The 26,732-nt window shown below is 46.4% G+C and overlaps 1 long non-coding RNA gene across 1 annotated transcript; it reads left to right on the forward strand.

The window, feature by feature from the left end:
* Nucleotides 1–93: 93 nt before the first annotated feature.
* Nucleotides 94–23,200, forward strand: LOC119877871. Its single transcript, XR_005384191.1, has 3 exons — nucleotides 94–679; nucleotides 13,362–13,527; nucleotides 23,077–23,200. It is a non-coding gene; the product is annotated as an uncharacterized LOC119877871 (long non-coding RNA).
* The last annotated feature ends 3,532 nt before the right edge of the window (nucleotides 23,201–26,732 follow it).

The raw sequence follows: 26,732 nt of genomic DNA on the forward strand, positions 1-26,732 counted from the left end.
CCCCCTTCTCCCCCCCCCTCCCGTCCTTGGTGAATCGACACAACAGGATGCTGATTTCCTTAGGACCCGGTGTTGACTTGGGGAAATATGGGATGCGTCCATGCAGACAGAAGACCCCCGCCTTGTCAGGGCCTTTGGTGAAGCCTAAGAAAAATGTGGGTGCCTCATCCACACTGACAGGATTCTCCAGCCTCCTCAGGACCCACTGTGAAGGTTTGGGAAGATTTGGGGCCACATGTATGCTGACAGGAGCCCCAGCCTCCTCAGGTCTTATGGTGAGGCTTGAGGAAAATGTGGGTCACCTCAACACTGACAGGAACCCCGTCCTCCTCAGGACCTGCACTAAAGCTTCAGGAAATATGGGGCTGCGTCTATGCTGACAGGAGCCCACAGCCTCCTCAGGATCCGCGGTGAGTTTTCAGGGGACGTGGGGCCATGTCCAGGCTGACAGGAGCCCCCGGCCACCTGAGGACCTTCTGTGAGTCTTCCAGAGGATGTGAGGCATAGTCCACAGTGACAGGAGACCCGCCATCCTCAGGACCCGCTGACTATCACTCAGGAACACGTGGGGCCATGTCCACACTCACAGGAGCCCTGCTTCCTCAGGACCCCCTGGAGGACTTTGGAGGCGCTGTTGGGGGCCTCGTCCACATCAGAAGTGACTACTCAGAACCACAGGGTATGTGAATGGGTAGAATGAATGATAGGATCAGGGGAGGGGAGTCAGTTGGTGGTTAGGCTTAGGTTAGATGTTAGATATTTGTGATTAAGCTTATGGTTACGGATTAGAGGTTAGGGTGAGGGATAAGGGTAAGGGTCAGTGGTTAGGAGTTAGGATGGGGGTTAGGGATAAGGGAATGAGGTTAGGGTTAGTGACAGTATTTAGAGTTAGGATTAGGGTTTAGGCTTTATGGATAGGGCAGGAGGTTTGGAGGTGGGGTTAGGGTTATGGTTGCAGTTAGGGTTGGGCTTAGGTTTGCAGTTAGGGTGAGGTGTTAGGGTGTGAGTTAGGGTTAGGGGTAAGGGTTAGGGGTTAGGGTAAAATTTAGGGCTAGGTTTAGGGTTAGGGCGAGGGTTAGGTTTAGGATAGGGGTTAGGGCTAGGGTTATGATTAGTGTTTAGTTAGGGTTTAGGGTCAGGTCAGGGTCAGGGTATGGTTTTGGAAAAGGGTAAGAGATAGGTATAGGGAGTGGTTTAGGAGTTAGTTTTAGGGTACAGGTTAGAGTACAGTTTGGGGTATGAGATAGGATTAGTATTAGAGGGTTAGGGTTAGGGTACAGGTTAAGGTTAGGATAGGATTTGAGTACATTAAGTTAAGGTTAGGGTTAGAGGTTAGGGTTAGATTTAAGGTAGGGGTCAGGGTTAAGGGTTTAGAATAGGTTTAGGATTTAGGGTGAGGGTTGGCAGGAAGGTTCAGTGAATGTGTTTTGGTCTTGGGGTTTGTGTTTGGTTTTCGATTAGTGATGGGTCTTGTTTAAGGGTTAGGTTAACATTAGGCTTAAGTGTAGGGTTACGGTTATGTCTGTATATGGTTAGAGTTTCTGTCTTGGCATGTGCCTGCACTGGGACTCCTAATATCTTGGGCAGTTTAGTTTTATGCACTCTATTTAGGTTTTGGGTTCAAAGATAGCCTGACTCCACCAAGTCAGTGGCCTCCCCAGAGAATCAAAATCCAGGCTTCTGCTGGGGTCAGAATAGACATGGCAGGCTTCTCCCGAGCTGAGCTAAGGAGGGGATTTGTGGCTCCTAAGACTCTTTATTTGGAGTTACATTTGCCTTTATGATTTTATCTTTTGTGCGCACATGTTTCCTCTATACTACCAATTATTATTTTTAAGTTTTATTGAATTCCTGTTTGTGAACACGGTATGATATAGTTTCAGGTTTACCACATAGTGGTTAGACCCTTGGATACAACGCCTGGTACTTGTCACAGGTGCCCTCCACTGTCCCTATCCCCTGACTCACCATCCCCCCCACCTTCCCCTGGTATTTATTAGTTTATTCTCTGTGGTTAAGAGTGTGTATCTTGGTTTGCTACTCTAAAAAATTCACATGTGAATGCAACTGTATGGTATTTGGTATCTGTCTTCTCTGACTGACTGAGTTCATTTAGCATAAATCCTTTCCACTCCTTCCACGTCATTGTAAATGGCTTCATTTCATCCCTTCTGATGACCCAGTGATGTCGCAGTGTGTATATTTACCACATCTTTCTGCCCATTCATCTGTCGATGGACATCTGGGCTGTATCCACAGTTTGGTTGTTGTTGTAATGCTGCTACAAACACTGGGCTGTGTGTCCCTCCTTGAATCTACTAAAGTACTTCTGTATCCTCGGGGTAAATATCTAGCTCTGCAATTTCTTTTTTAAAATTTTTTTTTATGATAGTCACAGAGAGAGAGGCAGAGACACAGGCAAGGGAGAAGCAGGCTCCATGCACCTGGGAGCCCAAAGTGGGATTTGATCCCAGGTCTTCAGGATCGCACCCTGGGCCAAAGACAGGCACCAAACCACTGCACCACCCAGGGATCCCCCTTTTTTTTTAACTTCTCGAGGACCCTCCACACTGTTTTCCACAGTGACTACATCTGTTCGCATGCCCACCAGGAGTGTAAGGGGGCTACCCTTTCTCCATTGCCTCACCAACACCTGTTGTTTCTTGTGTTGTTAATTTTAGCCATTATGACGGCTCTCAGGTGACATATCATTGTGGTTTTGGTTTGCATTTCCCTGATGATGGGTGACGCTTTGTGTCTTTCCATGTGTCTGGTGCCATCTGGCTGTCTTGTCAGAGACAAAGTCCATTCATTTTTCTGCCCATCTCCAGTTGCATAATTTGTTTTTAGGATCTTGAGATTAATATTTCCTTTATGTGTTTTGCATACTAACTCTTTATTGGATGTGTTGTTTACCAATATCTCCTTTCATTTTGTATGTTGCCTTTTAGCTTTGGTTGTTTCCTTCACTTTGTGGAAGCTTTTCATTTTGATGAAGTCCCAATAGCATTTTTGCTTTTGTTCCCTCACCTCAGTGGCATATCTAGAAAGAAAATTCATTGTCCAATGTTGAAGACTTTGCTGCCTATCTTTTCTTCTTTGATTGGTTTCAGGTCTCACATTTAGGTCTTTCATCCATTTTGAATTTATTTTTTATATATATGGTGTAAGAAAGTGGTCCAGTTTGATTCTTCTGCATGTGGCTGCCTGGTTTTCCCAACACCATTTGTTCTTATCCTGGGGTCAGGGTTAGGGTTGGTTGAAGAGACTTGTCTTTGTGCCTTGGATATTCCCTCCTGCCTTGTTGTCGATTAATGGATCATAGAGTTACAGGTTTGTATCTTGTTTCGGCTTTCCATTCAATTCTACTGATCTAAGCGTCTCCTGTTGGGAGATTCTTCATTGCTGATTCATTTCGTTGCTGGTTATCTGTGTGTTCAAGTTTCTTATTTCTTCCTTTATCATTTTTGCTATGTTATATATTTCCAGGAATTGATCTATTTCTTCCAGGTTCTTGGTTGCTGGCATATAATTTTTCATAATGTTCTCTTATAATCGTTTGTATTTCTCTAGTGTTGGTTGTTATTTCTCTTTTTTCATTTGTGATTTTACTTGGGTCCTTTCACATCTTTGTATCTGTTCTCTTTTTTAAAGATTTTATTTATGTATTCATGCGAGACACAGAGAGGCAGAGGTATAGGCAGAGGGAAATGAGACTCCATATGGGGAGCCTGATGTGGGAGTTGATCCCCCAGGACCCCGGGATCATGCCCTGAGCCAAATCAGATGCCTCAACCATTGAGGCACCCAGGTGCCTTGCTGATTCAATTCCTTTGCTAGTTATGGGTCTGTTTATATTTTCTATTTCTTCGTATTTCAGTTTTGCTCATTTGCACATTTCTAGGGATTTGTCCATTTCTTCCAGGTCTTACAGTTTGTTAGCGTATAATCTTTCATAGTATTCCCTTATAATTGTCTTATTTTTCTGGTGTTGATTGTGATCTCTCTTCTCTCATTTGTGATTTTTATTTATTTAGGTCTTTTCTCTTTTCTTGTTGATAAGGCTGGATAGGGCTTGATCTATTTTATTATTTATTTTGAAGAACCAGCTCTTAGTTCTGTTTTTCCATTCTACTGTTTTGTTGTTACTGTATTGTTTATTTCTGCTGTCATCTTAAATTTTTCCCTTATTCTGTAGCCTTTAGGCTTTGTTTGCTATTCCTTTTTCAGCTCCTTCAGGTGTAGGGTTAGGTTGTGTATTGGAGACTTCTTGTTTCTTGAGCTAGGCCTGTATTGGTATGTACTTCCCTCTTAGGACTGCCTTTGGTACATCCCAGAGGTTTGGAGAAACATGTTTTCATTTTCATTTGTTTTAAATTTCCTCTTTAATTTTCTGGTTGCTCCATTCATTCTCTAGTAGGATGATCATAAACTCCAAGTACTTTTGGTCTGTCCAATTTTTTTCTTACTGTCGACTTCCAGTTTCATAGCGCCTTGGTCCGAAAATGTACATGGTGTGATATCAACCTTCTTGTACCGGTTGTACCTGTTGAGGGCTAATTTGTGGGCCCTGATATGATCTGTTCTGGAGAATGTCCCATATGCAATTGAACGGAATGTGTATTCTGCTTTCGGATCTAATATTCTAACTATATCTGTTGAGTCCCTGTCGTCCAGTGTGTCAAGGCTATTGTTCCCTTGTTGTTTTTCTGTATAGACGATCGGTCCATTGCCATAAGTGGGTGTTGAAATCCTCTGTCAGGATATTATTATCAGTGAGTTCCTGTACGTTTGTTGCTAATTGGTTTCTATATTTAGGTACTCCCATGTTGGCAGCATAAATATTTAGTTGTTTGATCTTGATAGTCTTTTTAATTATGAAATAATGTTCTTCTTCATCTCTTCTTACAGTATTTGTTCTTTCTTTTTGAGATTTAAATATTTTATTTATTTATTCATGAGAGATACACAGAGAAGCAGAGGCACAAACATAGGCAGAGGGAGAGGCAGGCTCCCCTAAGGGAGGCCGATGTGGGACTCGATCCTGGGATCCCAGGATCACACCCTGAGTCGAAGGCAGATGCTCAACCACTGCGCATGTGTCCCCCAGGGTTTGGTTTCAAATCTCATTTGTCTGATATAAGTATGTGTCCTCCAGCTTTCTTTTGATATCCATTAGCGTGGTAGATGATTTTCCCTCTCCTGACTATCAATCTGCTGGTGTCTATAGGTCTAAGGTGAGCATCTTGTAGGCAGCATACAGATGGATCTTGTTTTTTTAATAACAATTTTATTTATGAGAGAGAGAGAGAGAGACAGAGAGGCAGAAAATTAGGCAGAGAGAGAAGCAGACTCCCCACCAGGAGCCCAATATGGGACTCAATCCCAGACTACAGGATCACAGCCTGGGTCAAAGGCAGATGCTCAACCCCTGAGCCACCCAGGCATCCCGGATCCTGTGTTTAAGCCACTCTGATACGCTATATCTTTTGATTGGAACATTTAGTCTATCGGCATTCAGAGTGATTATTCAAAGATATGAACTTGTGCCTTTGTGTTACAGGAGGAGTTGCAGTTTCTGGTGACGTTCTCTGGTCCTTTCTAGAATTTGTTGCTTTTGGTCTCTTTTTTCCTCCCACTAGAAGTGTCCCTCTTAAAATTCCTTACTGGACTGGTTAAGTGGTCACTGGTTAAGTGAACTCCTTTATATTTTGCCTGTCTGGGAATTCATGATCTCTCTTTCTCTCCTGAATGACACCCTTGCTGAAGGAAGAATTCATACAAATTGGACTCCAATAAAAAGAAATTTAAAAACATAAAATAAATTTTTGGTCTTATGATTGAGGAAAATGGCATTTAGGAGGAAAACCAGAAGCTAAGAGAGAGGAGGACAGATTTCACCCTCTGTAGCCTTCACAGGGACATGATGTCCTTTCCAAGGAGGGGCCTCCCTCCGTAGGATGCTTCCTGCCCCTCTGTGCTCCTTGTTGGAAACCAGCAGGCACATCTCTGTGCCTCTAGCACCTCTGCAGTCATGGTTTTTTGCATCTTCCATGTATCCTATTGGGGACCACAGCATCGTATATGTAACCATCCGGCTGCTGTTTGACAACATTGGGGGGATTCCGACTTTTGTTGGTTTTTGCTTGTGTGTGTGACTATCACATGCAGATATCACGTGCAGCTATCTGATCCTCTGGCTGGGTCACCCAAATGCCGAAATGGTTGGCACAACATCATTTCTGGTGCTGGTGCTGGGTAGATAGCTGGACTCTCCTTGCCGACTGGGGGCTCGCTCCTGCAGTGACTTTCTGCTGGAGAGTCAGCTGAGCTGGAAGGTCCGACTTGGCCAAATTCCTATATCCGGCAGGGGGTCCCACTGAGCGCCTGCTGTTTCTCTTCTCCCCGATGCCTCTCCAGCAGGGAGCCAGACCTCAGCGCCGCCCTGGGGGGAGATCCTGAGGAGGTAGCTGCCCATGGCGGGGAGCCCTGTTGCTGCCTGTGTGTGGGAGTCGAGTTGGGATCTGGGCTGGGGTTCTTGGTCCCCTGTGCTGCCAGGCCTTCTGGCGAGCCCCATGCTCACCCAGCCCCTACTCACTAGGGAGAGGAGGGTGCCCTCCACATGCTGGTATGAGAGATCCAGCACCACAAGGTGTGCAGGCTGAGTCCACCTGGTGAGGGTGGCCCAGGTTCGTGAGCTGCAAGTGTGGGACCCAGGAAAGTTAACAAAAATCCCCTACCCCTGGACAAGCAGAGCAGGACTGATTCCATTTTGTGCTACACCCGCCTCCTCCCCTATGACCCTCACATGAGCTGCTTTTTGCTTAAGGCGCTGCCACACCCTAGTCAGGCCGCTGGGCACACCCTATTCTGAAATTGGCTCATAACAATGTAACCCTCCCTGCTTTGTGCCCCCCAAAACTGTGCGACGATTCTGACCAAAGTAATAGGCCAGCTCAAGTGGATACTATTTGGTAAGGTGTAATTCAATTGGCCACCTGCGTGTGGACCGGCATGACTGTGCAACTTTCTGCGTATTCCATGGGCCACTGGCCCCTATAAAGCTGCTATGCCTCTTATTCTCGGGATCCACGTCCCTGCTCCACTGTGTTGGGTGCAATTACACCCAAGCTTCAGCTTGTAAAGAAACCCTCGGGAGTTTCCATCGGTGTGGGCTCCTTGGTGGTTTCCCTGATTTACAATCTTGGGCACAACACCAGGGCCTGGTGTCCTGACATCCCTTCCGGGGCCACGCTGACCACCCCACAGGCCCTCTGTGCCCCAGGCACACAGGCATGGGGAAGCGGGGAGGGGAATAAGTGCCCCGGAACTCGGCCATCCTCATTCATCAGGACAGAGGGTGCACAGACCTCCTGGTCGCTGTGCACAGACCCTGGTGACCTGAAGCTCCCTGGCTGTCACTCTGTCCCAGCCCCCCCTGGCCCGGGGGACACAGCCTGAGTCCAAGCAAAGTCTGTGGGGTCCTGACCCTGGCGTCTGGCTGCCCCTGGATGGCATGTGGGGACATCAGCTCTGTGTACCTGGTGGCGCCCCTGCAGGGGCTGTTTGGGGCCTGGATTGTGCCCCTTCCTCCTCTCTGGGTGTCTCTCCACGCCCCATGCACAGAGTTCTGGGAGACACAGAAACGGGCTGGCTGTGCATTTTCGCACAACACTTTATTGACTTTCTACAGCAAAGGGGCTCAGAGCCTAATGCGCGCCTTCCCCTGGGGAGGGAGACCTTTCTGTCCTTTAGGGGAGGGCAATAATCACAAGGTGTGGAGGGGCGGGTGCTAGAGTCCACATTGTGGGAACATGTGTGGACTCCAGGTGGGGGTGTGTGTCCTGAGATTTCAGCCTGAGTGACTATTCTGAGGACAGCAGAGATGACCTGGACCTGCAGCTCATGGGCTCCTGTCCTGGGACCCACAGGGCAGCTGGACACCTGCCTTGGGCCCTCTGGGGCCCCAATACCTAGAAGAGCCTGCCTCCTGGTGTGGGGTTGGGTGGGGCCAACCGGCCTATCCATCCACTCCCCACCCTGGGGTGTCCCGGGATCCCCCGGCCTGCCCTAGGTTAGTGACCTGGATCTGTGGGGCATTCCCAGGGCCCAGGAGGCCACATCCACCTGTGAGAGGGCTTGCTCAGCCTGGGGCCAGAATCCAGGGCTGGCCAGGACCATGGGGACCTGGATCCCATTAGTCTTTTTGTTGGGCCTGGGAGGGGCTCAAATCAACCTAGCTCCCACAGAGCGCAGAGCCAGGTCAGCCCAGGTCCCTCTGGGTTAGGGGCTGGTGTCCTGTGCAGGTTGTGCTGCCCTCCAAGACGGACAGTGGGCGAGGGCAGGGCCCAATGTGTCCTCTGCACCACTCACCTACCCCCAGCCTTTCAGGGATCGCTGCCTTCCTTCCTCCTGCAACCTCTGGGTTCTCTATGGGAGAATTGGGCTTCTGATGGGAGCAGGGTATCCAGAGAACCCCAGGGAGGCTGAGCATGTCCCACAGGGGGCAGCTGCACTGGGTCCTTGCTGGGGGCGGATGGTGTGGGGGTGGATGGTGTGGGGTAGGGATATGATGGTGGTGGTATATTAGGAAGGTACAATATTAGCCTTGAATCAATATTAAAATATTCTCATTAACCAAAGACCATACTTTATTCAGATTTCCTTAGTTTTTGCTAAATTACCATCCTTCATATCCCATTCCATTTGTACTCATTTTTTCTTAGGCTCCTCTGGATTGTGACAGTCTTTCAGCCTTTCCTTGTTATCGTTGAACTGGAACACTTTGAGAAGTAGAGTATTTTGTAAAATTTACCTCAGTTGGGAAATGTCTGTTTTTTATCTCATGATTAAACTCTTTTTGTGGATTATATAAAGAGATATACTGCCATTTTCATTATATCATATAAAGGATAGATATTATCAACATGATTTATCAGTCTTCGTATCGATCTGATCATCTTGCTGAGGTCGTGTTTGTCAGCTTTCTCCATAGTAAAGTGATTCTTCTTCTTCTTCTTCTTCTTCTTCTTCTTCTTCTTCTTCTTCTTCTTCTTCTTATTATTATTATTATTGTATCAATTTTGTATACTGATTTTCATATTATATTTTGTAGAAGGAAGTTACTATGTGTCTTCCGGAAATAAGAGAGGGAAGCTATGCTAATCAACTTGAGGGTGGAATGTCTGCACAACTTCTTTGAAATTCTTCTACATGGGAGATTTTTGTCCTTCTGGGTTTGTTTGTTTGTTTCTTTTTAAAGGTGTCATTAATTTATTTGAAAGAGAGAGGAGAGAATAACCAAGAGCGAGAGGGGCAGATGGAGAGGGAGAAGCAGGTTCCCTGCTGAACAGGGAGCCTGCCTTGGGACCTGGATCATGATCTGAGCCTAAGGCAGAAGCTTAAGTGACTGAGCCACCCAGATGCCACTTTTTCTTTCTTTTTCTTTTTTTTTAATAATAAATTTACTTTTTATTGGTGTTCAATTGCCCACATACAGAACAACACACAGTGCTCAGCCTGTCAGTACCCGTCATCCATTCACACCCACACCCACCCTCCTCCCCTTCCATCACCCCTAGTTCATTTCCCAGAGTTAGGAGTCTTTATGTTCTGTCTCCCTTTCTGATATTTCCCACACATTTCTTCTCCGTTCCCTTATATTCCCTTTCACTCTTATTTATATTCCCCAAGTGAATGAGAACATGCAATGTTTGTCCTTCTCCGATTGACTTACTTCACTCAGCATAATACCTTCCAGTTCCATCCACGTTGAATCAAATGGTGGGTATTTGTCATTTCTAATGTCTGAGCAAGTCCCACCTTTTCTATCTCTTCATCTTCTGTGTCTCCCATGATATGAATATTATTGTTTTAATAAGTGGCTGACTTCCCTACGTCTGTCTTGTGGTCCATAACCTTTCTTGTTTTGAAGGCTTCCACTTGGCACTGCATCTCAGTTATAGCATTTTTAACATTGGCCTGACTAGATTTTAGTTCTTTTATTTCTACAGTAAAGGTTTCTCTAGTTGTCTTCTGTGCTCTTTTTCTAGCCCAGCTGCTGTCTTTATAATCATTGTTTTAAACAGTAGTTAGACATCATATATGTGTATTGATGAACTTCCTGGCTGCGAGTAGAACCTCATGTTATTTTATGGAGGTGAATTTCTCCATCTCATTATTTGTTCCAGAAAAGAAAGAAGGAAGAAAAAGAAAAAACAAGAAAAACAATAACAACTGCCCTCCCCCCCCAAAAAAAACCCACCAGATTATTTTTGCCTGCTTGTTAGAGATGCTATATCCCAAAGTAAGAAAAACAATTAAAATACCATGAAAGTAAAAATAAGACATATATACGGTACATACATAAAAATTAAAATAAGGCAATTAATAAAAAAGAATCAAAGAAAATAAATGAAAATAAAGCACAAAGTACAAAGGAATCTAGTCCGTACTTTCTAGGCAGAGCTGAAGCTCTGCTGCCTCTGTGGTCCGACAACTTGCTGGCGGTGAATGGTCTGTGCAGGGTCTCGGAATGGGTCTTGGCACTGATTCTCAGGTGCACATCTGCCAGGGAGATGCACCTGTGGGGTCAGAGGCGGGGTGGGCATCAGCGCCTCTGGCCTCCAGTGGGCAGCACTGTGCTGCTCCCTGAGTCTCTGTGCTGATGGGCGGGATGCGGGTGGGGACGCTGGGTCCTCTGGCTCTGGGGCTGAGTTTTCCGCCCCCCCACCTGTCTGCAGGGGCCTCGACAGAAGAGCCGCTAGGCCCCCGGGTCTCCGCTGCTTCTCTCAGAACCCTGCTTTTACTCTGCCTGTGTCCGAGCTTCTTTTGGTTTTGTTTTTTTTATATCAGACTGTTGTGCCCAAGATTGCGAATCCGAGAAACCACCGAGATGTCGACTCCGATGCAAACACACGAGGGTTTATTTACAAGCTTGAGCTTGTGTCCAAGTATACCCGACAGAGCGGAGCAGGGACTTGGACCCCGAGGTGGGTTTTAGCTTAGTTTTAAGGGCTGGTCTTGGGACCTCCAGGAGGGCTGGAGCAATTCCTCAAGTTCTGTTTTCATTTTGATATGGGGCCTTCTAGGGCATTGAGCTCTGTTCTCATTCTAATAGGGGCTTCCTGCCCTTGAGCTGGACTCAGTTTTTATTCTATTGTGGGGCTTTCTAGGACATTAAGATGTGAACAGTAAAGGTCTCACAACTGGAAGGGGAACTCACACTGTCCCTATATGCTGAAGAGGTGGTACTAGAAACAGGAAACCTGAGAGCCTCCACCAAAACCTGTTAGAACTAAGGAGTGAGTTCAGTAAAGTCAGGGGACACAAACTGACCCTACAGCTCTATTTGTAACTTCCTGAGGAGCCTCCACACTGTTTCCAGGGCGGCTGCAGCAGCCCGCGGTCCCGCCCACAGTGGAAGAGGGTTGAGTGAGTTTTGCGGAACTTGGTAAAAGTCTGGTCCACATTTCGGTCTTGGGGTTTGTGTTTGGTTTTCGATTAGTGATAGGTCTTGTTTAAGGTTTAGGTTAACATTAGGCTTAAGTGTAGGGTTAGGCTTATGTCTGTGTATGGTTAGAGTTTGGGTCTTGGCATGTCCTGCACTGGGACTCCTAATATCTTGGGCAGTTTAGTTTTATGCACTCTATTTAGGTTTTGGGTTCAAAGATAGCTTGACTCCACCAAGTCAGTGGCCTCCCCAGAGAATCAAAATCCAGGCTTTTACTTGGGTGAGAATAGGCATGGCAGTCTTCTCCTGAGCTGAGGTAAGGAGGGGTTTTGTGGCTCTAAATACTCTTTATTTGGATTTTCAGTTGACTTTCTGATTTTATCTCTAGTGCGCACATTTTTCATCAATACTACCAATTATTATTTTAAAGTTTTACTTGAATTCCTCTTTGTAAACACAGTATGATATAGTTTCAGGTTTACCACATAGTGATTCAACCCTTGGATACAATGCCTGGTACTGGTCAGAGGTGACTTCCACAATCCCTATCCCCTGATTTCCCTCCCCCCCCACCTTCCTCTGGTATTTATTAGTTTATTCTGTGTGGTTAAGAGTGTGTATCTTGGTTTGCTTCTCTCATCCCTCCCCTCCGCCCCTTTGCCAGTTTGTTTGTTTTCCTAAAATTCACATGTTAATGCAATTGTATGGTATGTGGTATCTGTCTTTCTCTGACTGACTGAGTTCATTTAGCATAAGTCTTTCCAATTCTCCCACGTCATTGGAAATGGCTTCATTTCATCCCTTCTGATAACCCAGTGATGTCGCAGTGTGTATATTTACCACATCGTCTCTGCCCATTCATCTGTCGGTGGACATTTTAGCTGTATCCACAGATTGGCTGTTGTTGATAACGCTGCTACCAACACCGGGCTGCGTGTCCCTCTTTGAATCTAATAAACTACTTTTGTATCCTCAGGGTAAATACCTAGCTGTTTAATTTTGGAATCAGAGGGTAACTCTATTTTTAACTTCTTTTTTCAAAAATTTTTTATGATAGTCACAGAGAGAGGGGCAGAGACACAGGCAGAGGGAGAAGCAGGCTACATGGACCGGGAGCCCGATGTGGGATTCGATCCTGGGTCTCCAGGATCACGCCCTGGGCCAAAGGCAGGCACCAAACCGCTGCGCCACCCAGGGATCCCTTATTTTTAACTTCTCGAGGACCCTCCAGACTGTTTTCCACAGTGGCTGCACCTTTACTTAAGTATTCATGAGAGACACAGAGAGGCAGAGGGAAAATGAGGCTCTATGTGGGGAGCCTGATGTGGGACGTGATCCCCCAGGACCCCGGGATCATGACCTGAGCCAAAGCAGATGCTCAACCACTGAGGCAGCCAGGTGCCTTGCTGATTCAATTCCTTTGCTATTTATGGGTCTGTTCACATTTTCTATTTCTTCCTATTTCAGTTTTGCTCATTTGCACATTTCAAGGGATTTGTCCATTTCCTCCATTTCTTCCAGTATGTTAGTGTATAAGCTTTCATAGTTTTCCCTTATAACTGTCTTATTTTTCTGGTGTTGATTGTGATCTCTCTTCTCTCATTTGTGATTTTATTTATTTAGGTCTTTTCTCTTTTCTCGTTGATAAGGCTGGCTAGGGCTTGATCCATTTTATTAATTATTCTGAAGAACCAGCTCTTAGTTTTGTTATTCCATTCTACTGTTTTTTTATTTCTGTATTGTTTATTTCTGCTCTTATCTTTATTTTTTCCCATCTTCTGTAGGCTTTAGGCTTTGTTTGCTATGCCTTTTCCATCTCCTTTAGCTGTAGGGTTAGATTGTGTATTAGAGACTTCTTGTTTCCTTTTTTTAAAAAACATTTTATTTACTTTTTATTTATTTATGATAGTCACACAGAGAGAGAGGCAGAGACATAGGCAGAGGGAGAAGCAGGCTCCATGCACCGAGAGCCCGACGTGGGATTCAATCCCGGGTCTCCAGGATCGCGCCCTGAGCCAAAGGCAGGCGCTAAACTGCTGCATCACCCAGCGATCCCAGACTTCTTGTTTCCTGAGGTAAGCCTGTATTGCTATGTATTTCTCCCTTTGGACTGCCTTTGCTACATCCCAGAGGTTTGGAGAAACATGTTTTCATTTTCATTTGTTTTATTGGTGTTCAATTTACTAACATACAGAATAACCCCCAGTGCCCGTCACCCATTCACTCCCACCCCCCGCCCACCTCCCCTTCAACACCCCTAGTTCGTTTCCCAGAGTTAGCAGTCTTTACGTTCTGTCTCCCTTTCTGATATTTCCCACACATTTCTTCCCCCTTCCCTTATATTCCCTTTCACTATTATTTATATTCCCCAAATGAATGAGAACATATAATGTTTGTCCTTCTCCGACTGGTTTACTTCACTCAGCATAATACCCTCCAGTTCCATCCACGTTGAAGCAAATGGTGGGTATTTGTCATTTCTAATAGCTGAGTAATATTCCATTGTATACATAAACCACATCTTCTTTATCCATTCATCTTTCGTTGGACACCGAGGCTCCTTCCACAGTTTGGCTATCGTGGCCATTGCTGCTATAAACATTGGGGTGCAGGTGTCCTGGCGTTTCACTGCATCTGTATCTTTGGGGTAAATCCCCAGCAGTGCAATTTCCTGGTTGCTCCATTCATTCTCTAGTAGGATGTTCATAATCTCCACATATTTTTGGTCTGTCCAAATTTTTTCTTACTGTCAACTTCGAGTTTCATAGCGTCGTAGTCAAAAATATACAGGGTGTGATATCAACTTCTTGTACCTGTTGTACCTGTTGAGGGCTGATTTGTGGCCCATGATATGATCTGTGCTGGACAATGTCCCATGTGCACTTGAAAGGAATGTGTATTCTGCTTTAGGAAGAAATGTTCAGACTATATCTGTTGAGTCCCTGTCGTCCAGTGTGTCAAGGCTATTGTTCCCATGTTGATTTTCTGCATAGACGATCAGTCCATTGCCATAAGTGGGTGGGTTTTAAAATCCCCTGTCATTGTATTATTTTCAATACAGTCAGTTCCTGTACGTTTGTTGGTATTTGGTTTCCATATTTAGGTACTCCCATGTTGGCAGCATAAATATTTAGTTCTTTGATCGATATAGAGAGTCTTTTTAACTATGAAATAATGCCCTTCTTCATCACTTCTTACATTATTTGTTCATTCTTTTTTGAGATTAAATATTTTATTTATTTATTCATGAGAGATACACAGAGAAGCAGAGGCAGAAACATAGGCAGATGGAGAGACAGGCTCCCCAAAGGGATGCCGATGTGGGACTCGATCCTGGGATCCCAGGAACACACCCTGAGCCGAAGGCAGATGCTCAACCACTGAGCCACCAGGTGTCCCCCAGGGTTTGGTTTCAAATCTAGTTTTTCTAATATAAGTATTGGTCCTCCAGCTTTCTTTTCATAACCATTAGCGTGATAGATGATTTTCCATCCCCTGACTTTCAATCTGCTGTTGTCTATAGGTCTAAGGTGAGCATCTAGTAGGCAGCATACCGACGGAGTTGTTTTTTTAATAACGATTTTATTTTTGAGAGCATGAGAGAGAGAGAGAGAGAGAGAGAGAGAGACAGGCAGAAAATTAGGCCAAGAGTGAAGCAGGCTCCCCACCAGGAGCCCAATATGGGACTCGATCCCAGACTCTAGGATCACACCCTGAGTCAAAGGCAGAGGCTCAAACCCAGAGCCACCCAGGCATCCCGGATCCTGTTTTTTAAGGCACTCTGATACCCTATATCTTTTGATTGGAGCATTTAGCATCAGCATTCAGAGTGCTTATTCAAAGACATGAACTTTGTGCCTTTGTGTTACCGGTAGAGTTGGTGTTTCTGGTGACATACTCTGGTCCTTTCTAGTCTTTGTTGCTTTTGGTCTCTTTTTTCCCCCACTAGAATAGTTCTTCTGAAAATTCCTTACTGGACTGGTTTAGTGGTCATGAACTCCTTTATACTTTGCCTGTCTGGGAAAATCTTTCTCTCTATCCTGAATGACACCCTTGCTGAAGAAAGAATTCATACAAATTGGACTCCAATAAAAAGAAATTTAAAAACTTAAAATAAATTTTTGCTATTATGATTGAGGAAAATGGCATTTAGGAGGAAAAGCAGAAGCTGAAAGAGAGGAGGAAAATTTCACCATCCGTGGCCTTCACAGGGACCTGGTGTCCTTTCCTAGGAGGGCCCCCCACTCCGGAGGATGCTTCCTGCCCCTCTGCTCTCCTTTTTGGAACACAAGAGGCACATCTCCGTGCCTCCAGCACCTCTGCAGTCATGGTTTATAGCGTCTTCCAGGTATCCTATTGGGGACCACAGCGTTGTGTATGTAACCATCCAGCTGCTGTTTGACAACACTGGGGGGATTCTGACTTTTGTTGGTTTTGGGGTGTTTGTGTGTCTATCACATGAAGCTATCACGTGCAGTTATCGGATCCTCTGGCTGGGTCACCCAAACGCCGAAATGGTTGGTACAACATCATTTCTGGTGCTGATGCTGGTTGGCTAGCTGGGCTCTCCTGGCCGACCCGGGGCTCGCTCCTGTCATGAATTTCAGCTGGAGGGTCAGCTGAGGTGGAAGGTCTGGCTGGGCCACATTCCCATGTCCAGCAGTGGGTCTCCCCAAGCGCCGCCTGCTTCTCTTCTCCCCGATGCCTCTCCAGCAGGGAGCCGGACCTCGGGGCTGCCCTGGGGGGATCTCCAGAGGCGCCGGGTGCCCATTATGGGGAGCCTTGGGGAGCCTGTGTGTGGGAGTAGGGGTGGTGATGGGGCTGGGGTTCCTCAGTGCCCTGTGCTGCCTGACCTTCAGGCCGAGCACCATGTTCACCCAGTCCCTACTCACTAGGGTGAGGAGGGTGCCCTCTACACACTGGTGTGAGATATCCAGCACCACAAGGTGTGCACACTGAGTCCATTTGGTGAGGGTGGCCCAGGTGCGTGATCTGCAAGTGTGGGACCCAGGAAATATAACAAAAATCCCCTACCCCTGGACAAGTAGAGCAGGACTGATTCCATTTTGTGTTACACCCGCCACCTCCCCTATGACCCCCTCATGACCTACTTATGTCTTAAGGCGCTGCCCCAACCCAGTCAAGCCGCTGGGCACACCCTAATCAGAAATAGGCTCATAACAATGTAACTCTGCTTTGTGCCCGCCAAAACTGCACTCCGATTCTGACCAAAGTAATAGGCCAGGTCAAGTGGATCCTATAGGGTAAGGTGTAATTCAATCGGCCACCTGCACGTGGACCGACACGACTGTGCAACTTTCTGTGTATCCCATGGGCCACTGGCCCGTATAAAGCTGCTACGCCTCTTAGTCTCAGGGTCCAAATCCCTGCTCCGCTGTGTTGGGTGCACTTGGACTCAAGCTCCAGCTTGTAAAGAAATCCTCGGAAGTTTGCATCGATGTCGGCTCATCTGTGGTTTCTTGGATTTGCAATCCTGGGCACAACACAAGGGCCTACTGTCCTGACATCCCTTCCAGGGTCACGCTGATGGCCCCACAGGCCCTCTGTTCCCCAGGCACACAGGCACAGAGATGCGGGGAGAGGAGGAAGTACCCCAGAAACCAGCCAGCCCCCGCCCCCTTGACAGAGGGAGCACAGACATCCCAGGTCCCTTTACAGAGACCCTGGTGACCTGAGGCTCCCTGGCCATCACTCTGTCCCAGGCCCTCCTGGCCCGGGGGCACAGGCTGAGTCCCAGTATAGTTTGTGGGGTCCTGACCCTGGCATCTGGCCGCCCCTGGAAGGCACGTGGGGACGTCAGCTTGTGTGCCTTGCAGTGCCCGTGCAGGGGCTGTTTGGGGACTGGGTGGTGCCCCCTCCTCCTCTCTGTGGGTCTGTCCACGCCCCGTGCACAGAGTTCTGGGAGACACAGAAATGGGCTGGCTGTGCATTTTCGCACCACAACACTTTATTGACATTCTACAGCAAACGGGCTTAGAGTGGAGGGTGTGCGCCTTCCCCTGTGGAGGGAATGTCTGTCCTTTAGGGGAGGGCAAGAATCACATGGGTGGGGTGTGAGTGCTGGAGTCCCCCACCTGGGAGCACGTGTGGACCTCGGGTGGGGGCATGTGTCCTGAGGTTTCAGCCTGAGAGACGGTTCTGAGGACAGCAGAGCTGACCTTGACCTGCAGCTCATGGGTTCCTAGCTGGGTCCCCGCAGGGCAGCTGGACCCCAGCCACTTGGCCCCTGGGGCCCCAGCACCTGGAGGAGCCTGCCTCCTGGTGTGGGTTCGGGTGGGCCCCACCGGCCCACCTCTGCTCTCTCCAACCTTGGGTGTCCCGGGATCCCCAGGGCTGCCCCAGGTCAGCGACCTAGATCTGTGGGGCACCCCCAGGGCCCAGGAGGCCACATCCAGCTGTGAGAGGGCTCGCTCAGCGTGGGGCCAGAATCCAGCGCTGGACAGGGCAATGGGGGGCTGGATCCCATTAGTCTTTTTGTTGGGACTGGGGCGGGGGCTCAAATCACACCCACCCTCACAGAGCCTGGGGCCAGGCCAGTCCAGATACCCCTGGTTAGGGGCTGGTGTTCTGTGCAGTGTAAGCCGCCCTCTGGGAGGGACAGTGGGCGGAGACAGGGCACAGTGCATACTCAGCACCACTCACCTGCACACACCCTTTCAGGGGCTCCCTGTCTTCCCTCCTCCCTGCAACCCCTGGGTACTCTATGGGACACCCAGGCTTCTGATGGGAGCAGGGTTTCCAGAGAACCCGGGGAGGCTGAGTATGTCCCACAGGGGGCACCTGCACCGCGTCCTTGCTGGGAGCCATTGGTGTGGGGGTGGATGGTGTGGGGGCAGGGGTATGATGGTGGTGGATTATGGGGGATGGTGTAGGGGGGATGGTGTTGGGGTATAGTGTGGGTGGGGATTGTGTGGGGCTGTGTGGGTTTGAGGGGGATGGTGTAGGTGGGATGCCATGGGGAATGATGATGTAGGCAGATGGAGTGGGAGTGGGGAATGAGGGGGATGTCGTGGTGGGCCTGCTGACACAGGGCATCCCCTTCCTCTAAGATGCACAAGGAGACGTCTACACTTAAAGGAGACTCCAGTCTGGGGTTTGCTGTGACATCTGCCCCTGGGGCGTGGTGTGGTCAGTGCAGGACCCTGGCTGGACCGGGGGCATTATCTGGGGTTCATCATACTATGTGTGTTTTCAAATTGCAAATTGTCTCAAATTAAATGCATAGAATTTAGAAACCTGTAAAGCACCGAGAGTGGGTGTTACTCTGACCCGTCTGACCCTCATGGGATCGAAGTGTGTCCTGCTCCGCTGCGGCCATTCCGCCTGGCACCCAGGTCCGGTTCCTGTCCCCCACGCCATCAACCCATCCCCTGCTTCTCAGGGGGTCGTCCCTCTCCCCTTTGGGGTTCAGCTCCCATGGCAAGCCCTGGAGACCCCATCCTAGTGGCCTCCTCATGCCTGAGGCCCCGGGGGTGGGGGCACAGAGGTAATCCCCAACACCCTACCATGGAGCGGTGTGTTGTTGGTTGCTGTTCTGCCCCCCGACTCGGAAGCCCCGTTTTCCCTACCCAGAATCCCCCGGTACTCTCCTGGGTCTTGATCCCCCCTGGCCCCTCAACCTCACCCTATCCCGTAGTAGTCCCAAAATATGATGTGACTGCTGAACGTCCTGTTGACGTCCAGGTCCACCTGCGTGATGTCCCTGGAGGAGACCAGTGCCTCCTCCTTCATTTCCTGTGGGAAAACCGGGGAGGAGGAGCTGGCATCAGGGACACAGACCCCGACCTGTCACCAGGTGCTCTCCTGGGCAGGGAGCCCTGGGGCCACCATGGGAGTGTGTCCTGCCGAAACCTCCTTCCTTCCCCTGGGAGGCTGGGGACGGCGGGAGTGCCCACCGTGCCTGTGGAACTGTGTGAGGGCCTGTGCCCAGCTGTAGTGGGCGGGGAAGTGACTGAGGGTCAGCCTGGGTGGGAGGGGACAGGAGGCCAGTCCAGGTGGGGAGGGGTCATGGGGGTGTTGTGCCCAAGATGTCGAATCTGAGAAACCACTAAGGAGCCAACACTGATGCAAACACCCAAGGGTTGTTTTACAAACTCGAGCATGTGTTCAAGTATAGGCCACACAGTGGAACAGGAATTTGGACCCCGAGGAAGGTTTTAGCTTAGTTTTAAGGGCTGGTCTCGGGGACGTCCAGAAGAGCTGGAGCAATTCCTCAAGTTCTGTTTACATTTTGATATGGGGCCTTCAAGGGCATTGAGCTCTCCTCTCATTCTAATTGGGGTGTCCAGCCCTTTGCTTAGGCTCAGTTTTTATTCTATTGTGGGGCTTTCTAAGAAATTAAGCTGTAAACTTGTTTTTTTCCAGTAACTGAAGTAATGCAAATTTCAGCTTTCTTCACAGGGGCCTGGGATTGCTGGACGTGTGCTAATACTGAACTTAAAGTAGAATGGCCGTAATGTTCTCGGCCTCCAAGCATCCCGTCCCGTCCTATCTAGCTCATGCCCCCCTCCCTGGAGCTCCTAAGAGAGAAATTGCAAATGACCTCAGCATGGCAGCCTGTTTTGTGGGACAGGCCCAGAGATTTGAGATCAGGAAGACCTGGGGCACAGGCGTCCCGGCAGTGCAACAGGATTCCATGCTGCAGACTCTTATTCCCTAAGGCTATCTTGACAACTGACTTTGTACATAGAAAAGTTCTCCCTTGTCTTTAAAAGTGCAGGAGCGAGATAAAGCATTTTTTCTCTGCCCATCTGATTGCTCAGATTCCACTCTGAGACATATTTCCTGTTAATAAGGATAATTTACTATCCATAATACTATGGTTAAAATATTCTGACACAAGTAATTCAAAGGGATGAGTGTTTCTCATCTTTTTCTTCACAGCTCAGTCACTCATCAGGAAATGCATCTTTATGGATTTGGAAATAATTGAGAGACATTAGTACCAATGTTCCTATTATTATGTGAAGGATTCTTCCCTGAGATTCTTCCCCTATTTCAACTGACACTGAAACACTTTGAACTCTTTGGAAGTCAAATGTCAAGGAAATAAATGTTATACATTGCTAATTTTAAATGCACTTGCAATATGGTGTCTATTGTACTAGAAGTATTTTTATCTGATTTTTGCTATTTATTATCCTTTACTGCTTTTCAGGTTGAGGAGGCATTATACGTGTTCAATTTTCAAATTAAATCCTATTTTTTAGAAAGAAAACAAAGATTTATAAGGAAATTGGGAAGATAGTACAGAGAATTCTCATGCACTTGCACTCAATTTCCCCAATAATCGATATCTTATATCAGTACGGTACAAATATTAGCTAATGAATCAATATTAAAATTTTCGCAATAACCAGAGACCATACTTTATTCAGATTTCCTTAGTTTTTGCTAAATCACCATCCCTCATACCACACTCCATTTGTCCTCATGTTTTCTTAGGCTCCTCTGGATTGTGACAGTCTCTCAGCCTTTCCTTGTTGTTGTTGAACTGGAACACGTTGAGAAGTAGAGTATTTTGTAAAATTTCCCTCAGTTGGGACATATCTGTTGTTTATCTCATGATTGAACTGTTTTTGTGGATTATATACAGAGATATAATGCCATTTTTATTATATCATATAAAGGATAGATACTATCAACATGATTTATCAGTCCTGGTATTGATCTGATCATCTTGCTGAGGTAGTGTTTGTCAGGTTTCTCCGTAGTAATATGATTCTTTATTATTATTATTATTATTATTATTATTATTATTATTTTAAGTTTTTCATAATATATTTTGTAGAAGAAGTTACTATGTGTATTGCACACCTAAGAGTGGGAAGCTATGCTCAGGAACTTGAGGGTGGAATGTCTGCACAAATTGTTTGAAAATCTTCTACATGGGAGATTTCTTTTCCCTCTGGGTTTGTTTGTTTCTTTTTGAAAGATGATATTTATTCATTTCAGAGAGAGAGGAGTGAAAAACATGTGCTAGAGGGGCAGAGGGCGAGGGAGAAGCAGGTTCCCTGCTGAAGAGGGAGCCTTCCTTGGGACCTGGATCATGATCTGACCCTAAGGCAGAAGCTTAACTAACTGAGCCACACAGGTGCCACTCTTTCTTTCTTTCTTTCTTTCTTTCTTTCTTTCTTTCTTTCTTTCTTTCTTTCTTTCTTTCTTTCTTTCTTTCTTTCTTTCTTTCTTTCTTCTTTCCTTAAAAATAAATTTACTTTTTATTGGTGTTCAATTTGCCAACATACAGAATAACACCCAGTAGTGCTCATCGCGTCAAGTGCCCCCCTCAGTGCCCGTCACACATTCACCCCCACCCCCGCCCTCCTCCCCTTATATCACCCTTAGTTCGTTTCCCAGAGTTAGGAGTCTTTATATTCTGTCTCCCTTTCTGATATTTCCCACACATTTCTTCTCCCTTCCCCTATATTCCCTTTCACTATTACCTATATTCCCCAAGTGAATGAGAACATACAATATTTGTCTTTCTCTGATTCACTTACTTCACTCAGCATAATACCTTCCAGTTCCAACCATGTTGAAGGAAAAGGTGGTTATTTGTCGTTTCTAATGGCTGAGCAAGCCCACCTTTCCTCTGTCTTCATCTTGGGAGTCTCCCATGATATGAATGTTATTGTTTTAATAAGTGGCTGAGTTCCGAAATCTGCCTCTATGGTCCATAACCTTCCTTGTTTTTAATGCTTCCACTTGGTACTGCATCTCAGTTATAGCATTTTTAACGTTGGCCTGACTAGATTTAAATTCTTTTATTTACAGTAAGGGATTCTCTAGTTTTCTTCTGTGCTCTTTTTCCAGCCCAGATGCTATCTTTATAATCATTGTTCGAAACTGTAGTTAGACATCATATATTTGTATTGATGGACTTCCTGGTTGTGAGTATTACCTCATATTATTTTATGGAGGTGAATTTCTCCATCTCATTATTTTTTCCAGAAAAGAAAGACGGAAGAAAAAGAAAACCAAGAAAAACAATAACAACTGCCCTCCCCAAAAAAACTACCAGATTATTTTTGTCTGGTTGTTAAAAGAGTCTAAGTCCCAAAATAAGAAACACAATTAAAGTACCATGAAAATAAAAATAAGAAATATATAAGGTACATACATAAAAATTAAAATAAGGCAATTTATAAAAAAGAATCAAAGAAAATAAATGAAAATAAAGCACAAAGTACAAAGGAAGCTAGACCCTACTTTCCAAGCAGAGCTGAAGCTCTGCAACCTCTGTGGTCTGACACCTTGGTGGCAGCGAGTGGTCTGTGCAGGGTCTGGGGATTGGCCATGGCGCTGATTGTCAGGTGCACATCTGCCTGTGAGATGTATCTGCGGGGTCTGAGGCGGTGTGGGCGTCAGCGCGTCTGGCCTCCAGCGGGTGGCGCTGTGCTCCTCCCAGAGACCCGGTCCAGATGGGCGGGATGCGGGTGGGGTCTCTGGGTCCTCTGGCTCTGGGGCTTAGCATACTGCCCCCCAGTTTGCAGGGGCCTCCACAGAAGATCCCTCAAGTCCCCGGGTCTCCGCCACTTCTCTCAGAATCCTGCGTTCACTCTACAGGCGTCCGAGCTTCTTTTGGTTTTCTTTTTTTATCTCAGACTGTCGTGCCCAAGATTGCGAATCCGAGAACCCTCCGAGAAGCCAACAGTGATGCAAACACACGAGGGTTTATTTACCACCTCGAGCTTGTGTCCAAGTGTACCCAACAAGCGGAGCATGGACTTGGACCCTGAGGTGGGTTTTAGCTTAGTTTTAAGGGCTGGTCTCGGGAACCTCCAGAAGGGCTGGAGCAATTCCTCAAGTTCTGTTTACATTTTGATATGGGGCCTTCAAGGGCATTGAGCTCTGTTTTCATTCTAATAGGGGCTTCTTGCCCTTGGCCTGGGCTAAGTTTTGATTCAATTGTGGGGCTTTCTAGGACATTAAGCTGTAAACAGCAAAGGTTCCACACCTGGAAGGGGGACGTCACACTGTCCCTATATGCTGAAGATGCAGAACTAGAAACAGGCAACCCCAGAGCCTCCACATAAACCTGTTAGAACTAGGAGTGAGTTCAGTAAAGTCATGGGACACAAACTGACCCTACAGAGCAGAGTAGCCTTTTGTGTACCGACAATGAGCACTCAGGAAGGAAATGAAGGATGTGACGCCCTTCTCAGGAGCATCAAGGAAAATAAATAATGAGACTAAACCAACGGAGCACAAGACTTGTACACTGAGCCAAACCAGGCTCTGGGAGGCCGTTTTGGGCTTGTGAGGTGGGAGCCTCATCTTGTGAAAATGTCCACAGTTCCTGAAGCCACCCTCAGTTTCAATGTCATTCCTATCAAAATCATGGTGGCAGATGTTAGAAATCGGAAAAAAAAAAAACCCATAACATCCAACCCCCACAACAAATGACCCCGGACAGCAAATCAGTATTGGAGAAGCATGACAGAGTGGGACGCAGCACTTTCCTATTTCAAAAGATGTCACAGAGATAAAGCAGTGTGGTTCTCAGGCTCCTGGCTGGCTCCGTCGGTTAAGCATCCGACTCCTGACCTCACCTCCGGTCCTGATCTCAGGGGTTGTGAGTTCTAGCCCTATGCTGGGCCAAGGATGAGGCGTGGAGCCTACGTAGACAAACCAGACCCACGGGGGGTGGTCCTGGCATAAGCTGAATGAGCAAAATAGAGAGTCCAGAAGGAAATGTACTCTGAAAGAACGGATTTTTTAACTTAATTTAAACCCAAATAATTAATGTATAGTGTATTATACTTTCAGAGGAAGAATTCAGGGATTCATCAGTTGGAGATAACAGCAGTGCTCGAGACATCACGTGCCCTCCTTCATGACTGTCCCCTGTTATCTGCCCCCTCCAGCTACCCTCAGTTTGTTTCCTATCATTAAGGGTCTGTGTTTCCTGCATCTGTTTTCATCTTATTTGTTTTTCCTTCCCTTCACAGTTGTTCATCTGCTTTGCTTCTTTAATTCCACCTATGAATGAAACCACACGGTCATTCTCTTTCCCGAGTGACTTACTTCACTTAACATGATCCCTTTAGTTCTATCCACATTATTGCAAATGGAAAGATTTCCTTCTCTTTGATAGCTGAGTACCATTCCTCTCTCTATGACCATCATCTATCTCCCATCCTCTTTATCCATCATCTGGCAGAGGGTACCGAGGCTCCTCCCACAGTGTGGCTACTGTGGACCCAGCTGCTGTGGACATTGGGGTGCAGGTGTCCCAAGTCTCACTGCATCTGTATCTTCAGAGTGAGCTCCAGGCCGTTCACCTGCTGGTCGCAGGGCGGCTCTATTTGTAACTTCCTGAGGGGCCTCCACACTGTTTCCAGGGTGGCTGCACCAACCCGCGGTCCCGCCCACAGTGGAAGAGGGTTGAGTGAGTTTTGCAGGACGTGGTAAAAGTCTGGTCCACATTTCATTTCACGTCCTGTGGGCTCCAATTCCTTGTCCTTAAGTATTTCTGGGAAGCCGGGTGTTGGGCTCCTTTTCAGTGAGATGTTTCCGAAGCTAACAGGCCCCAGGGATCCCCTATTTTTAACATCTCGAGGACCCTGCACTGTGTTTTTCACAGTGGCTGCAACTGTTTGCATGCCCACCAGGAGTGTAAGGGGGCTCCCTCTTCTCTATAGCCTCAACCACACCTGTTGTTTTTTCTGTTGTTAATTTTAGCCATTCTGTCAGCTGTAAGGTGACATCTTATTATGGTTTTCATTTGAATTTCCCTGATGATGGGTTACGCGGAGTGTCTTTCAGTGTCTGGTGGCCATCTGGATGTCTTGTCAGAGACAAAGTCCATTCATGTCTTCTACCCATCTGCAGTTGGATAATTTGTGTTTAGGAGGTTGAGATTTATATTTTCTTTGCGTATTTTGCATACTAACTGTTTATTGGATGTGTTATTTACAAATATCTCCTTTCATTTTGTATGTTGCCTTTTAGCGTTGGTTGTTTCTTTCATTTTGCAGAAGCTTTTGATTGACGAAGTCCCAAGAGTATTTTTGCTTTTGTTTCCCTCAACTCAGAGGCACATCTAGAAAGAAGATCCAATGGCCAACATCAAAGACGTTGTTGCCTATCTTTTCTTCTTTTTATGGTTTCAGGTCTCACATTTAGGTCTTTCAGTCCATTTTGAATTTATTTTTTATATATATTGTGTAAGAAAGTGGTCCAGTTTCATTCTTCTGCATGTGGCTGCCTGGTTTTCCCAACACCATTTGTTCTTATCCTGGGGTCAGGGTTAGGGTTTGTTGAAGAGACTGTCTTTGTGCCATTGGATATTCCCTGCTGCCTTGTTGTCGATTAGTGGATCATAGAGTTACAGGTTTGTATCTTGTTTCGGCATTCCATTCTATTCTATTGATCTAAGCATCTCCTGTTGGGAGATTCCTGATTGCTGATTTAATTCCGTTGCTGGTTATCTGTGTGTTCTAGTTTCTTATTTCTTCCTTTTTCATTTTTGCTGTGTTATATATTTCCAGGAATTGATCTATTTCTTCCAGGTTCTAGGTTGCTGGCATATAATTTTTTATAATGTTCTCTTATAAACGTTTTTATTTCTCTAGTTTTGGTTGTTATTTCTCTTATCTCATTTGTGATTTTATTTGGGTCCTTTCTCATCTTTTTATCTTTTTTCTTTTTTAAATATTTTATTTATGTATTCATGCAAGACACAGAGAGGCAGGGGTATAGGAAGGGGGAAAATGAGGCTCCACGCAGGGAGCCTGATGTGGGACATGATTCCCCAGGACCCCGGGATCATGACGTGAGCCAAAGCAGATGCTCAACCACTGAGGCACCCAGGTGCCTTGCTGATTAAATTCCTTTGCTAGTTATGGGTCTAGTCACATTTTCTATTTCTTCCTCTTTCAGTTTCGTTCATTTGCACATTTCTAGGGATCTCTCCAATTCTTCCTGGTCTCCCAGGTTGTTAGCATATAATCTTTTATAGTATTCCCTTATAATTGTCTTATTTTCTGGTGTTGATTGTGATCTCTCTTCTCTCTTTTGTGATTTTATTTATTTAGTTCTTTTCTGTTTTCTTGTTGATAAGGCTGGCTAGGGCTTGATCCATTTTCTTAGTTATTTTGAAGAACCATTTCTTAGTTTCATTATTCCATTCTACTGTTTTGTTGTTTCTGTATTGATTATTTCTGCTCTCATCTTTATTTTTTCCTTGTTAAGGAGGCTTTAGGATTTGTTCCCTATTCCTTTTCCAGCTCCTTTAGGTGTAGTGTTGGGTTGTGTA

Source organism: Canis lupus, chromosome 35 (genome assembly GCF_011100685.1).
Source record: "Canis lupus familiaris isolate Mischka breed German Shepherd chromosome 35, alternate assembly UU_Cfam_GSD_1.0, whole genome shotgun sequence".
Classification (NCBI taxonomy): Eukaryota; Metazoa; Chordata; class Mammalia; order Carnivora; family Canidae; genus Canis; species Canis lupus.